The sequence below is a fragment of the Heloderma suspectum genome, chromosome 8 (assembly GCF_057233095.1).
Source record: "Heloderma suspectum isolate Gila_16-S chromosome 8, 16-S_ref, whole genome shotgun sequence".
In the NCBI taxonomy this organism is placed as follows: domain Eukaryota; kingdom Metazoa; phylum Chordata; class Lepidosauria; order Squamata; family Helodermatidae; genus Heloderma; species Heloderma suspectum.
In genome coordinates, this window is record NC_139465.1 from 27,616,140 (window position 1) to 27,632,680 (window position 16,541).

General features: G+C 44.7%; 1 long non-coding RNA gene across 5 annotated transcripts in view; it reads left to right on the forward strand.

The window, feature by feature from the left end:
* The first annotated feature begins 299 nt into the window (after positions 1-299).
* The window catches only part of LOC146338994 (uncharacterized), a 47,378-nt gene continuing 31,136 nt past the window's right edge, over positions 300-16,541 (forward strand). For 2 of the 5 annotated variants that reach the window (XR_014784663.1, XR_014784662.1), the window contains exons 1-3: positions 1,976-2,153; positions 3,735-3,879; positions 10,101-10,207. This is a non-coding gene — a long non-coding RNA (uncharacterized LOC146338994). Of the gene's footprint in view, positions 827-1,975; positions 2,154-3,734; positions 3,880-10,100; positions 10,208-16,541 lie in introns of those variants that run through there. The other 3 variants (XR_014784666.1, XR_014784664.1, XR_014784665.1) reach the window with 3 other exon arrangements.

Here is a 16,541-nt window from a genome sequence, read left to right on the forward strand (position 1 = left end):
GTGCAGACACTTTGCATTCATGGATTCTGGCTCCATCTCTGCCACGTCAGCTATGGAGCTTTTTCCTGCTCTCATTTGAATGGTACTGTGTTGTCATTGTGATACAGTAAGGGGTTAAGGTTCTCAAGTTGCCACCTCCCCCAACATACACACACCCCACATTTGCTGGCTAGCTAAACAAGAAGCAGACTTAAAAAGCTTTAAGTATGGGTTGTAGTTAACTATAAACAGCTGTTGCCAGATAACAGCCTTCTCATTGGTAAATTGAGTCCATTTTCCCCTTTTCTACAATGAGACCATTCTTGAAAGTTGCATTCAGAAAGGGGTGGTAGTGGTTTGGTCTGGCAATAATAAGAATGTAGAGCCAGAGGGTTTATGTAGGGTGGGTGTGGGGAGAGATCAGGACTGAGTTGTTGGCTCTCCCAGTTCAAGCTGACATTTATATAGCAATTCTGGTTTGGCTACTGGAAGCCAAAATATACAAATACCCTTTATCCAGACTGCTAAAGAAAGGAAAAGAACTCATTTTCTTCCATCTGCCTTTTCAGCATCAAGGCGGTTCTTCCATCTTAAAGCTGTGGTTTTATTCTTTTATTATTATTTTTTTAAGGAGGTGGAACAATAATTCTAGCAGAACTCTTCTGAAACTAAGTATCATCCTGTTTCAATTAAAGCAAATAACTTTCTGAAGTTAAAATATACTATCTGTTGTACCTGCTCCTTGTTCAAAAGCCCCTCCAAACAGCCCTATCTTGTGTGAAGACCTTATTGGTTAGTAGAATTGATATGCTGATCAATTAGAAAAGAAATATCAATTGGACCAGAGGTGAGTAGATTTCACCCTGTTCCATTATTTTTATTGTTCCGTAGGTTTTCTGCTTTCTGTTCCTTGAGTTCATTTGCATCTTTCCCCCTCTGAGTTAAATGGTAGACTTGAATTAATTGATAACAAAAATGCAAAGAAAGCAATGTGATTTTACTATTGACTCCATCAAGATTCTTTTTGTGGATTGTTTTACTGATGTGCATTGGTAAAGCACTACACAGAAAGAATCTTGATACATACCAGTCCTGTTTTTACCACTTCTGCAAGTGGTCAGAAGTTCCATAGGTGCAGTGCTGCTTACTTGGGTTTGGTTCGCTTTGAAAGGAGGTCACTTGAGGCTTATTGGCATTTTGAAATAATGAGAGGGGAAGCTGGGCTATTCCACCAGCCTTTCTGACACAGCCTTTTTAATTGTTTCTTCTTCCTTCCTCCACATTGTCCCCCCACCCACTTTTGTGTCATGTCTTTTTAGATTGTAAGCCTGTCAGCAGGGACTGTTCATACAACACACTAACCCACACTCAGCAGTTGAGTGTGGATTGTTGTTGAACCGTGGGTTTGTGTGTTGTTGTCTGAACTCAGGGCATTTTCCACAAGGTGGCTTGTTAACCACCCTGAACAACCCAACAACAAGCCATGAGTTCTCAGGGTGGCTTGCTTGAGAAAAATAAGCCACACTGCATGGTCAACAAGCAGAAACTATCCTGGGTTCAGACAACACACTAACCTACTTATTTTTAAGTGCAATAATGGAGGATTTTTAATGCATTGATTCCAATCTGTAATTTGTAGCTGCAAACTCTAGGGAGAAATTCAAGTGAGGAGGATTTTTTAAGCATCTCTAGCTCTGATGAGATCAAAAGACATTTTATGAGACCTTCTACAATCAAATTTAGATGATAGAGGGGCGGGGGGAGACTGATCTATATGTGTGTGTGTGTGTGTGTTTTCAGATACATGAACTTTTGCTACAGGGCTGACCCCCTAACTGCCTCCCAGGATACAAGGAGGAAGAGAGACCTCTACCCTGTGATAAAATGCAAAGAGTTACTCAAGAGTCTTCACATGACTCATGTAGAGTGTTATGTCTACTGTGCCATATGTGGCTGAAACAAAAAAAAAAAAAACCCAGATGGTTTTACTAGCTCTGTCTGAGGTCTTTAGACAAGAAGAGGGCTGGTCATTTTCTTAACTGTTGCTCAATGTGAAACATCTCAGTGGAGAGAGAAATGTTGGTCCTAAGGTGGAACAAGAAACAAGAGCACAAGACCAGAGAGGAACAGGTTGTGGTGGAGGAACAATGGCAATGATTGGTGGAGTCAGTGAGGTAGGTGATGAAGACCACACATTGCCTCCATGAAACAGAAGGAGGTGAGTGGTACCCAGAGCTGTGCCATGTAGCCTCATATAGATAGCTCTTCCTCCCCCCCACACACACAAAAAGGCTTTTCAAGAGGGTAGAGCGTGTTTTATGTGAGCCACAATTTAGCTTTCCTTTTTCCTAGGAATGTGAGCAGATGTTGCAGTTGCTGAAACTCTGCCTCTGTGGTGAATATCCCACCCCTTCTCATTAGTGAATGAGACGGGTCCCACAGCAGTCTACCTCTCAAGAGCAGATGCTGGGGCCAAATAAAATGAAAGGCTGCCACCTTCAAGCCTTGACTGTGTGCTTCTCAGAGGCACCTTGCTGGCCAGAGTTAGAAGTAAAATGCTGGTAAGAGGAGAAGAGAAACCTTTTTTTTTAACCTGATTCAATGGGGCTCTCATTATGTCCTGAATATTTAGCAGTTATTTCACTGGGAAGGTCAGTCAGGGAGATTACCAAGAGCCACAGTGAGATTGCACCACTTGCCTGCCTGCCCGAAGGAATATCATGGCAATACCAGTCTGGCCCTATCCAACAGCCAGAGAAGGAGCTACTGCAGAGACCGTCATTCAGTCCTTTGTACCAGAAAGGACACTTGGCTCCAACTGCCAGTTGCTCTGGGACTGCAGAGCAGAGGGGACGCGCACTCCAGCCTCTGCCTGCTGGGTCATAGAATCATAGAATAGTAGGGTTGGAAGGGACCTATAAGACGATACAGTCCAACCCCCTGCTGAATGCAGGAATCTAAGTCAAAGCATCCCTGACAGATGGCTGTCCAGCTTCATCTTGAATGCCTCCAGTGTGGGAGAGCCCACTACCTCCCTAGGTAATGGGTTCCATTGTCATATTGCTCTAACAGTCAGGAAGTTTTTTCTGATGTTGAGCTGGAATCTGGCTTCCTGTAACTTGAGCCCATTATTCCGTGTCCTGTGCTCTGGGATGATCGAGAAGAGATCCTGGCCTTCCTCTCTGTGACAACCTTTCAAGTACTTGAAGAGTGCTATCGTAATCTCCCCTCAGTCTTCTCTTCTCAAGGCTAAACATGCCCAGTTCTTTCAGTCTCTCCTCATAGGGCTTTGTTTCCAGTCTGTTCAGTTATGATCTATGGAAAGACCTGTACCTAGGTGCATACAGACAGGGTTAGGTAGTTTTCTTACCTTCTGACTGCGGTATTGTTTCCAAAGGTACTCTGGTTCTTGTATGCCTTTTATTCCTCCCCTGCCCCTGCCCTATTGTAGGGGAAGGGTCTGCCCTTAGGAAAACTTTGGAGTGTGTGCATGGGAGCAGGAGGGAATCCCAGAACCCAGTGCCCCAAAGTTTTGAGCAGGGATGGGGCCATTGTATTGCACATGCAACAGGAGCGTCAAAAGTAGCTGTAGAAAATGCATCCAACACACACAGATCTCCAACCATCTGGAGCGTGCTTTATTCCCAACACATTTTGGTATCTAATCTATTTCAATGGGGATAAATTCTTATATTCACTCCTAGACATGCAGCTATGGAGGATTTTTTTAAAGTATTACCATGTTTTCCCCTTAGAATCGTAGAGTTGGAAGGGCCCTACAAGACCATCGAGTCCAACCCCCTGCTCCAGGCAGGAATCCAAGTCAAAGCATCCCTGACAAGTATCTGTCCAGCCTCGTCTTGAACGCCTCCAGTGTGGGAGAGCCCACCACCTCCCTAGGTAATTGGTTCCATTGTCATATTGCTCCAACAGCAGGAAGTTTTTCCTGATGTTCAGCTGGAATCTGGCTTCCTGTAACTTGAGCCCATTATCCAGGGTCAGCTGAACCATCTGTGTCTAAGCAAGACCACCACCAAAGGAAGATCAGCCTGGCCCCAAATGGATATAAATGCCTGTTCATGACTCATCACTTTGTCCCGGCATTGTCAAATGAATCTCCCTACTCTATCTTTTCCCTCCACTCCCCTTCTCCCCTATGTGTCTTTGCCTTTTTCATTTGTAAACCTGAGGGGGCCCCTTTTCTCTTTAAGGGCACAATTCTGTTGGATCCACCCTTGATACTTGTAAGCCTCTGAACTCGCAGGCATACAAGTATCCAGTGCAGAGCAGAAGGTGTGGCAGAAGCTATCCTGTATTTGCAGTAGACAGGATTTTTTGCCCATCTAGCTCAGGCATTGGGGGCGGGGGGGGGCTGGGGAGGCCTGGGGATATGGCATGTCATCCCCTCCCCACCCACTGGCACAGTCCCTTTCCTCTGAGGATGCCTTTGTGACCTCAGAGAGGCAGCCAGCGCAGTCCGTTCCATACCTGGCGTGGGGGGCTCCTGGGTTCCAGGTTGGACCAACCTTGGATCCAGGAATCCAAAATATCCTATGATCTCCCAGATGCTATCTAGGGACCATAGAATTCCTCCCTAAATTGATGTGTGCCACTTTGGGAGACAATCTTTGTTTGAAAAGCAGGATAAAAGTAAAACAGTGCAATACAATACAATATAATATAAACAAAATTAACTGGCTAGTATTTTTACTTACCTCCTCTCCATGTTGCTGGATGCCATGGGATAGGGATATCTGCCCTCTAGGAGGTAAGAGCTGCTGAGCTTAACAGCGGGCTATAACAGAGTGCATCACAGGGATTCCCTTTTCAGCAGCAGTCCTATGGCGAACACAGTGTCTGATCTTGCTTGGAGCTAGTACTCATGTTTGCTGTATTTTCAGTTCATGAGAATTAATGCAGTCCCACCTTAGGTGCCTTTATATTAGTGCAGAATTGGCATTCAGCTCTATTATATCCCATCAAGTGGCCTCTTCAGCAAAATGTTGCAGTGTATCATTTCCTCCTAATAGAAGTGCTGCTGTTCCAGGTTCCAGCCAGCCATGCCTTCCTCTAAGATGAGCTGTTTGGGGCATCCCTGCTTTTTTTTTTTTAATTGACACTCAGCATTGCATGTCTACTGAACTCATTAGATTATGGATTCATTAGGCTCTTAATTTGGAGGAGTTTGCCCCTTAGGTCTTTTGTGTACGTTATTTGTACCTCTGCAAACCTCATGCTTCCCTCAAGCAAGCCAATATTTCCCTCTTGTTCTTCAGGTGTCTCATTTTAGCTCCAAACCTGTTGGCACACAACCAGCAGTGTATGCTGTTAGAAGGAATGCTTCCAACTAATATTCTGAATGGAGGAACAGCCATTTTAGGGTGTGTGGGGGGTAACAGTGAATCTGTATCTGGTATCCATCCCTGCCCCCTTTGAATTATATGCTTGGCTGTGATGCAACTCTGCATCTGGGCATCTTAAACCAGTGACCTTTCTTCTGCATAAATTAGTCATTTTTTGAAAGCCAAGCTGGGCAGATTTCCTCAACTTCTATGGCCCAGAAGGCCGTACATATTTTGAGCTGGATCAAAACCAGATTTTTGGTATTTTGAACACAACATAATTAATCCTTTATATTAAAAAACTGTGGTGGGTTGTTATTTACTTGAGATTTATTGTGGCTTTGGAGAACTAAGAGACTCTATGATATTATTATTCTTATTGCTAAAAACAACACAAAGTGGCTGAAACTATTCTATCCCCTCACCCCCTTCATCTCTTTTTTCTTTGGCTAACCCTCATTGGCCATTCTCTCATATTTGTTTGAGGTTTCTGCAGAATTTGCGACAAGACTTCTTAAATTAGTACCAGCTGAAATAACACTGCTCTTTTTGCAGGGCTGGGTGAAATCTGAAGGAAAGGAAACAAGTCAGACAAAAGAGAACTTTTTAAGAAAAAAAGGCTCAGGCGAGCTAGCAGATGTCTCAGATGTTTTACTTACTTGACTTCTTAGAGTTTAATGCTTTCTGCGGGGGTATGGGAGGCAGGTTTCATTGATTCCTATGTGGAAAACATACCCCAGGATTATTAAAAGCTGCAGAATGGACTTCTTTTCTTACAATATATATCTCCAGTATGGATTTAAAGTTACAGTTAATCATAAAATTATACTTGCTTTACTCTCAGATGAGCTTTCAAAAATGTATATTTCCCCTTTCCATTTAAAGATTTGACGATTTGGCCATCAGCTGTATATTATTCTTTTGTCCTCAGGGATTGTCTCATGTGAGTGATGTACTGATTTTGAAGGTTTCTCTGAGGAATGTGAAAGCACTTCAGATCTTGTACACTTTGCATTCTATTGTGTGAAATAAAAAGAGGTATAGCCTGAGAAATGCTGTCTGCAATTATGAATGGGTATGTCAGGAGAAATACCATCTGTATCTAATATAGCTGTAAGCTTTAGGGCACAATTCTATGCATGTTTAGATGCAGGGGGGGGGAGTCCTACAACAATACTACAAACAAGAAGGATCTTAGAATTGTTGTCGATCACAAGCTGAATATGAGCCAACAATGTGATGTGGTTGCAGAAAAGGCAAATGCTATTTTGGGCTGCATTAATAGAAGTATAGATTCCATATCCTGGGAAGTACTAATTCCCCTCAACTCAGCACTGGTTAGGCCTCACCTGGAGTAGTGTATCCAGTTCTGGGCACCACACTTTAAGAAGCACACAGACAAACTGGAGAGGGTTCAGAGGAGGGCAATGAAGATGATCAGGGGACTGGAAACAAAGCCTTATGAGGAGAGACTGAAAGAACTGGGCATGTTTAGGTTTGAGAAGAGAAGACTGAGGGGAGATATGATAGTGCTGTTCAAGTACTTGAAAGGTTGTCACAGAGAGGAAGGCCAGGATCTCTTCTTGATTATCCCAGAGTGCAGGACATGAAATAATGGGCTCAAGTTACAGGAAGCCAGATCCCGGCTGAACATCAGGAAAGACTTTCTGACTGTTAGAGCAATACAACAATGGAATTGAATACCTATGGAGGTAGTGGGCTCTCCCACACTGGAGGCATTCAAGATGAAGCTGGACCTTCATTTTTTGTCCCCACACACCTGCCCTGGGGCAACAATGTAGGTCTAAATAGCTCTCAATTTCAGTGGCTAAATAGGCATTTTTGGTGCATCCTGATCAGCTGTGGAGCACATCTTCATCTAATGCGCATGGTTTTGCTACCAGGGATGCTTATTGTTTGGGCTCATTGGCTTAATTTAGTTCCTCTAAGTTGGTAGGGCAGGGACCCAGCAAAGTAAATAGGCTACCCTGGTAAATACCCTGAGACACCAGACTGGTGATGAAGGTCACTGATCATCCTACCCCCTATTGTTGAGAGGATGGCAGGAAGGGAGCACCCCTTGGGGCACTAAACCATCAGATGCTGACCAGCAGGAATGGGCTGAAGTGACCAGGACCCCCCACAGCCTGCCTTCATGGTAGACAGGCAATGAAAAGCCCAGATCAGTCCCATGCTGATTTGTTCCTTAGACCTAGGGGCTGTCTCCATGACAATGGAAGGAGACAGAAAGAGAAGCCAATCATGGCTTACCTGGATTTTTTTTCAAGGAGCTGGCTTTGCTCTGTGCAGGGCTCCATGAGTGAGTGTATTGCACCAGTAGAAGTCACTTCATAAAACATACTTCCAGATGCGGTGGTGGTAGAGTAAATGCCACCTGATTGGCAGGGGCTGCTCAACCAGTAAAAGAGGCTCCCGGCTCCCCCTTTATCCTTTGAGAATAAGAGAGGCTCCACCACATTCAGGGAACAAGCCTCATTGACCACAAGGGAAGTTACTTCTGAGTAGACACATACATTTGTGCTGTGAAAGAGGGAGGGGAAGCAAAGGGAGGGGAAATCAGCTTCTGAGGACAATAAACCAAACAACGGAGAATCACAGCTTGGGGAAGTTGCTTTACAGCCTTTAGGGAAGGCGCTTTACAGACTTTAGGAATTAGTACTTTAAAATGTGTTATTTCAATTGAGGGGGATTTGTGGTGTAGTCATTCAGGGGGAAAACCTCATTGACCACAATGGGAGTTACTTCTGAGTAGACACTAATTGGTTTGTGCTGGGAAACACAGGGACTGGAAAAACCCTTTGACTGGGGTGAAAGGCACACCTCTGGGCAGGACTAGTATACCCAAGGTAAATGTGGAGGTGTATTGCCCCGGCCATGGGCTTCGACCTCTTAATTTAGAGGTGCCAAGGTAGTGATAAATCAGACCCAGGTTTACTTACAAGGAGTACTTTATTGAGTAACTTACAGCACACAGGCATACCCGATGGTTGGATCAGACAGCTTCTCTGAACCAACCATTGGGTACGCCTGTGTGCTGTAAGTTACTCAATAAAGTATTCCTTGTAAGTAAACTTGGGTCTGATTTATCACTATCTTGGCACCTCTAAATTAAGAGGTCAAAGCCCATGGCCGGGGCAATACAGGAGGTTGGGGCACACAACACCTATACTGTGGAGAACCCAACTTAGGAAAAGACTTGAACTTTAAGCAGTTTCAGGAAATCTGTTGTTGTTGTTTTTTTCCTGATAAGCTCCAGGGTGGTTGCTGGATAGCCACAACATCATGTATCCCTAGCAACCTCCAAATGCAGCCAGCTTGGAGTAAATCGCTCATGGAGACACCCCCCTTGTGTGGGAATACCTATTCTCACACCAGGGGACATAATCAGAGGTCTCCTTGTGCTTGCCCATGACATTAGGGACGGATGAACCATGCTGTGCCCGCCCCGTGCACAGCTCACTGAACTGGCACTGCCACTAACCTGCCCCTGTTTGGCTCCCTGGATGAGCTGCTGGGTGGCCCATGGGCACCCGACTCCTCAGTAAGCCACCATTTTAGGTAGGTTTTCCGTAAAATATGTCTTATGCAAATGAAAGCCATGAAGCACCCATGTATGCAAGATTACAGGCATGAATGGTCCACCATTTGTATAAGACATCTTTTAAAGAAAGCAACAAGCCACCATGTCAATGCAAAATGGTGATTTGCTCAGGAGTCAGGCCCCCAGGCTCCCTCATCAGATGCCCGCAGCAGCTCATCCAGGGAACTGAACAAGGTGGCTAAGTGGCAGCGGTCTGCGGATGGGGGTCCATCAGACTCCACCCCCCTCTCATACTCCTGTGATATCTCTACATGACATTCTTGTGGCAAGAAACCATAGTTTGTCATTACATCTGAATCAAACCAAAGAGTTCTTCCAGAAGTCCAGAGAAGTTGCATTGCTTCCAAAGTTTATTATAGCTTTTCTGGAATAAGCCAGGAGGCCTCGAGAAATCTGCATTTTCTCTTTGCTAGGGATGTCAGAGAATTCCACCATGGACTCCAGTGAGGCTGGATTCTTTAGAATCCTGCCCCCTGGAATCTGTGGCGGAATGGTCTCCCCCACCCCATACCCCGCGGAATCCCCCCAGGATGGAACGTACCTGGTGGCAGATCCTGTGGCTCCGGCGGCTCCAGCAGCAGCTGCTGCCGGGCTGCTGCGGCCGCAAATGGCGGCTGTCATAGCAGCCGCCATTTGCGTCCTTACAGTAAGCTGTGATAGGCTACGTAAATACTTACATAGCCTATCACAGCAAAGAGAAGGGGCGCAAATGGCAGCCGCTACGCCATTTGCGTGGCTGCCTTTTGCCATGATAGGCTACGTAAATACTTACATAGCCTATCACAGCTTACTGAAAGGATGCAAATGGCGGCCGCTACGACGGCTGCCATTTGCGGCTGCAGCAGCCTGGCAGCAGCCGGAACTCCGGCTTCAGCCAGCCCTGGCTAGCGGCTCTGCGGAGCTGCCGTGGAGCAGAACTGGCTGGGGAGGATTCGGCGGGGAGGGACGGAGTGCTTTCCCCCCACTGCTGATTGACTGGCATGGAGCCAGGTAGGGATTTCGTACATCCCTAACAAGAACCACTGTGTTTTTGCAGAAGACCTCAAGATTCTTTATATACGACTTGAAACATAGAGCTTTATATACGACTTGAAACATAGAGCTGTCCCTTTTGTTGTATTAATGTCTCACCCCTTTTTTTTTTCTTTTCTTTTCAGACAGCTACCTCCAGTCTGGCCTTTTCAGTCATACCTCACCTCTCCAGTCATTCAGAAGGCTTCTTTTAAATCCCATTTAACTCTGCTGGCATCCTTATCAGGGCTAGGTAGGGATGTTGAGCCAATATGCGGATTCTGCTTGTTGTTGTTGTTGTTGAAATAGTGGCAATTTTTGCATCTTTTCCCCCTCTGGGTTCCATCATGTACACAAATTGTGATTTGTGCAACTTGTGATTTGAGCAAGGGGGGGCGGGTGGCAAGTCAGGAAAAGGGGACAAGATTGCCCACTTAGCAAGCTGATCCTCAGGGTTTTGCGTGTTGAACAGACATTTGGGCCTCCTCTGCTTCCAGTCCACACTTTCTCAAGTCTCAAGAAAGTACTTTTAACACAGATCTTGCCTCCTCCCCCCTTTTTTTTTTTTTGCTGCTCCCATTTCACGGTTCTCTATAAGGGGTTGAAGCTAGATCTGTGTTAAAAGCACTTGATGGAGAGCTTGTACACCCTTGCAGTCTATGCCATTTGCAACAGCTATGAATTCACATTCCACTGATTTAAACCAGGGGTAGGCAACTTGGAGCCCTCTAGATATGTTGGCTTACAACTCCCATTAGCCCTAATGCGCATAGCCCATAGAATAGATCCAGTAAAATCAATGGGATTTAAGTTAGTCATGACATACTTAAATCCCATTGATTTCAATGTGTCTACTCTAAAGTCTTCATCCAACAGAGAGTGGCTCCATATCATTCAAGAAGTAAAAGGGCTGATTTATCTTGTTGTTTAGGGGCACAAGCCTGTGCATGTTTAGACAGAGAAAAGGCCTACAACTCCCAGCATTCCCCAGCCAGCATAGCTGGCTGGGGAATGCTGGGAGTTGTAGGCCTTTTCTCTGCCCAAACATGCATAGGATTGCGCCCAAAATCAAGTTTCCATATTTCTGATTTATAGATCTCCTGAGCAAGCATGTATACAAACTGGTTGCTATAACTGTGAAAACACACTCATTTCTAACTAAATAGAACCATTATACTAGCCGGGAGCACAGTCTAAAGTTTGGGTCATGCAGCTCAGGTGCCTTTTGCACTACCAAATTTATATTTGCTGAGAGAGAGAGACTAAGCATGATTACTGCCCCAGACATTTCAGAAACGAAGTTGGTGGTAGTGAGCAAAACAATGTTTCTCCGTGACATAGTGCCCTGCTGTTTGGTTGACAGAATCTAGATATTCATAATGCATAAAGGAATAAATATATGACCTATTGTTTCATAACAGTTCACTCCAAAGGTTCTGTATTTTAGTCCCTGATTCATAATTTTACATAGAAAAGCTTTAACTCGATGCATTTAATGGAGAGTTATGTGGATTCAGTTTTAAAGAGATTATGAGTATAGACTTTACTGTTTGTTTGTATTACATTCTGATATTTTAAACTGAATTATTTTAAAGGACACTTAAAAAGGCAGTTTTTTTTTTAAAAAATTGTTAATTAAAATATCTGATTTAAATCAAAATTCTTTTTTCCCTTTAAATCTTCAAGTTTTATACCTTCATGTTATAATAGTATTAAAATCGTTGACTTTTAGGTGGCAATCCTATAAACATTTACATAAGAATAAGTTCATTGAACTCAATGGGACCTACCTCTCAATAGACATCCAAAAGACTGTACTGTAAATGAATGTACAGCAAATACATTGCTAAAAGTACCCTGTGGCTTGTAACCTTTGAATTATGCAAGGTTTTAATTTGCAACACCTTTACAAGCCAAGCCATTTTGTCCTTGGTGTGCACTATAAAATATACCGGTTCAAGCCACGAGCAGGTTATTGTTCAGTCGTTAAGTCGTGTCCGACTCTTCGTGACCCCATGGACCATAGCACGCCAGGCCTTCCTGTCCTCTGCTCTCTTCCGGAGTGCGCTCAAGACAAGTTCATATTCATTGCATCGGTGATGCTATCTAGCCATCTCATCCTCTGCCGTCCCCTTCCCCGTTTGCCTTCAATCTTTCCCAGCATCAGGGTCTGTTCCAGGGAGTTTTCTCTTCACATTAGGTGGCCAAAATATTTGAGCTTCAGCTTCAGTATCTGTCCTTCCAATGAGCACTCAGGGTTGATTTCCTTTAGGATTGACTGATTGGACCTCCTTGCAGTCCAGGGGACTCGTAAGAGTCTTCTCCAGCACCACAGTTCGAAAGCATCAATTCTTCGGCGCTCAGCCTTCCTTATAGTCCAGCTCTCACAGCCATACGTTGCTACTGGGAAAACCATAGCTTTGATTATGCGGACCTTTGTCGTCAAGGTGATGTCTCTGCTTCTTACTATGCTTGTCTAGGTTTGCCATAGCTTTCCCCAAGGAGCAAGCGTCATTTAATTTCATGGCTACAGTCACCGTCGGCGGTGATCTTGGAGCCCAAGAAAATAAAATCTGTCACTTCTTACATTTCTTCCCCTTCTATATGCCAGGAAGTGATGGGGCCACATGCCATGAACAAAATGGGCCGATTTCTTCATTCAGCACCAGGGCTTTAAGTGCTTTTCTCTTGTCACAATCTGGATTTGAATCCTCATGTATTCATCCCCTCCACCCCCAGCAACAATGTATTGTCCCCTGTTTTAATGCAAAGTACATTTGGGGTGTCTTGGCTTTGAATGGCAATTAAGACCCATTCACTTTACAAAAGACCTACTCCATTTGGGAGATGAAAACTGCTAGAACTGGTTTGTAAATATGGATCAACACAGCTACCTGCATTTTTTAACTCTCCTTCGGGGCGTGGCTATGTGAACTATCATGACAAGTGCCTGCACTTCAACATTTACCACTACCACTAACAAGTGGGACCTTCAACACACTACATTAATGTGTAGTGTGGAGTGATTCTGTTCAGGGTACCCCCCCAACACACAAGTCATGACCTCCATTCCTCTCCTTTTTCTCCTGTTTCCCCCCTCCTCCAACAGCCAGCCAGCTTTCAGTCCCCCCTGAGCATACTCTGTCCCCATTGGGAGTTTTGGGGTTCTCCCCCTTAGGGTCTTACCCCTCAAGGTTTCTTTCTTTCTTTCTGCAAACTTGAGGTTCTCCCAAGACTGTTCATCTTTCTCTCTTGTGTGTGGGTGGAGTTGTTTTGGTTACATAAGGACAGGCACGTGAAGAACTGAGTTTGCTATTATTAGTACATATATGATAGTTATGATAGCCACTGATAGACCCATCCTCCATCAATTTGACAAATTCCCCCTTATGGCCCTCTATTATTTTTTTAAAAGTATTTAAAATATTTTTATACCACCTTCAAGGCCTCGTCTACATCCAGTAGCCAACATCACACCTTCCAGGAGTAACTTTGATAAGTGAGTTATGCATTATGTGAAGAAATATTTTCCTTGGTCTACCTCAAATCTACTACCAGTCCATTTCATTAGACCACACTGAGTATTGTATTATGAGAATGTATGAGAATGAATATGAGCCAACAATGCAATGTGGCTGCAAAAAAGGCAAATGCTATTTTGGGCTACATTAATAGACGTATAGCTTCCAAATCACGTGAAGTACTAGTTCCCCTCTACTCCGCACTGGTTAGGCCTCATCTGGAGTACTGAGTCCAGTTCTGGGCACCACACTTTAAGAAGGATGCAGACAAACTGGAGAGGGTTCAGAGAAGGGCAACAAAGATGATCAGGGAACTGGAAAAAAAGCCCTATGAGGAGAAACTGAAAGAACTGGGCATAGTTAGCCTTGAGAAGAGAAGACTGAGGGGAGATATGATAGTGCTCTTCAAGTACTTGAAAGGTTGTCACAGAGAGGAAGGCCAGCATCTCTTCTGATCATCCCAGAGTGCAGGACACGGAATGATGGACTCAAGTTAAATGAAGCCAGATCCCGGTTGAACATCAGAAACTTCCTCACTGTTAGAATAATACGACAATGGAACCAACTACCTAGGGAGGTGGTGGGCTCTCCCACACTGGAGGCATTCAAGATGAAGCTGGACATCCATCTGTCAGGGATGCTTTGCTTTAGATTCCTGCATTGAACAGGGGGTTGGACTCGATGGTCTTATAGGCCCCTTCCAACCCTACTATTCTATGATTCTATTTACTGATGGAAATGTCTTTATGAAACAGATGGTTACCAAACTTGAGTGAAAAATGCGGAATTTTCTGACTTGTAAATCACACAGTACATAAATTTAAATAGGAACACAGCTCAGGCTGTAATGATGGTTGAACTGCTCTCCAGACAAATATATATCTATATGACTTTCTGTGCCATGCTTTCCCCCCAATCAATAAAATGATGGAGCCTCATTAATTTCATAAACAAACCCAAGGAATTATTATTAATAAGCATTCTATGAAAGTGCCTTGGCCATAAAAACTAGTTATGTATCTAATTATTTTTCAGATGTTAGGTGTGTTAGGATGCATTTGGGCCATTTCTAAATGAAAAATGTGATGAAAATATCTTCATGAAAGAAAACTATTAAGTCTCCACAGCCGTACATTCTTATCTTCATTAGTACATGGCAGGTCCAATTTTGGTTTCCTTGGTTTATGTGGGAAAGCACAAAGATACCACAGGAGACGAATATATACCACAGAGCACAGAAAAACAAATAGAAATGGGCTTGGGGAAAAATAAAATAAAATAAAATAAAAGGCTGAAGAATTGAAAACATACAAGCAAAAATGCAGCCTGCCTAAACCAAAACTTTGTGACTGAAAGGCAACTTTTCCAAGACTTAGTATACCAAAAAGCTATTGTGAAATATTATGAAGATTCAGGAATAAAAATATTGAACTGCTTTTAAATTTAATAATTAAATAACAAATAAATAACAAAATTTAATAATTCAAGAGCTGCCTGAAGCTCATGTGTTATAACAATTGCTTTCTCTACAATCATCATACTCACATAGGGATGTACAGACTGTGTAAAATCCGCTCCGTCTGTGTTTCGTGGATTGTCAGGAGCCTTTTGTTCCATTGTCCACCCACAGATAGAGATGGCTGAGAAATCCACCACAGACTCCAATGAGGCTGGATTCTAAAGAAGTCCATGGCGGAATGGACTACTCCCCCCCCCCCACCAAAGTTGTTACTGCCTGGCTGTAACAATGGATGAATAATATGCCTTTTTATAGTTTATGTCACTTTCACGTGTTATTACCCATACATCCATGCTGTCCTGTTTCCAAATTCATCTGTATTTTACAAAGACCGCTCAACGTGCACATTTAAATTTACATTTTCTCTCGAAATATGCATTTTCATTTGTGTTTTCTTTCAAAAAGGAGTTCTTTAATGATAACAATATTGTCTAGGGGTGGGCGGATCACTTACCTGGTTCTGTTCCGGGGTATCCACTGGGGGGGGGAAGGCAATCTGTCCCTCCCCCCGGAATCCTCCCTGGCCTGCTCCCCTCCATGGGGAGTCTGTGGAGCCACCAGCCAGCTCCAGCCGCTGCCGGAGTTCCGGCCACTGCTGGTCTGGGGACACAAATGGCGTCCGGTGTAGAGGACACCATTTGCATCCCTGCTGTTCTCCATGATTGGCTAAGTAAATATTTATGTAGCCTATCTTGGCCAAGAGCAGGGACACAGATGGCATCTACTATGCCAGATGCCATTTTGTTCTGCAGCCCGGCAGCGGATGAAGACAGCGACCTGGACCAGCCACCACCAGGTAGGCTCCATCCCAGGGGGGCGGGGTAGGGATGTACGAAACCACTTACCTGTTTCATAAGTGGCATCCGTGGGGTGGGGAGGCACTCTGTCCCTCGCCCTGGAATCCTCCCTGGCCAGCTCTGCTCCACGGCAAATCCTCAGAGACGCCGGCCGGGTGCATCCGCAGCCAGACATCCACCTGCGGCAGGTCTGCGGATGCAAATGGCAGCTGGCGTAGTGGCCGCCATTTGCATCCCTTCGCTGAGCCGTGATAGGCTATGTAAATATTTATGTAGCCTATCACAGCAAAGAGTGGGGACGCAAATAGGGATGTCGGAGAATTCCGCCATGGATTTCAGTGAGGCTGAATGCATTGGCATTCGGCCCCCTGAAACCCATGGCGGAATGGCCTCTCACCCCCCGCCACCCTGCGGGATCCCCTTGGGACAAAGCTTACCTGGGGTGGAGGCGGAGGTGGCGGTGGCTCCGGCGGCGGCTCCGGTGGTGGCGGCTGGTCTCTTGTCCAGCTGCTGCGGCCACAAATGGCTATGCCATTTGTGCCCCTGCTCTTTCCGTGATAGGCTACGTAAGTATTAACGTAGCCTATCTCGGTAAAGGCAGCCACACAAATGGCAACCACTATGCCATTTGTGTGGCTGCCTTTACTGTGATAGGCTACGTAAATACTTATGTAGCCTATCACGGCAGCCTGGCAGGAGGACACAAATGGCGGCCTCTATGATCGCTGCCATTTGCGGCCACAGCAGCCC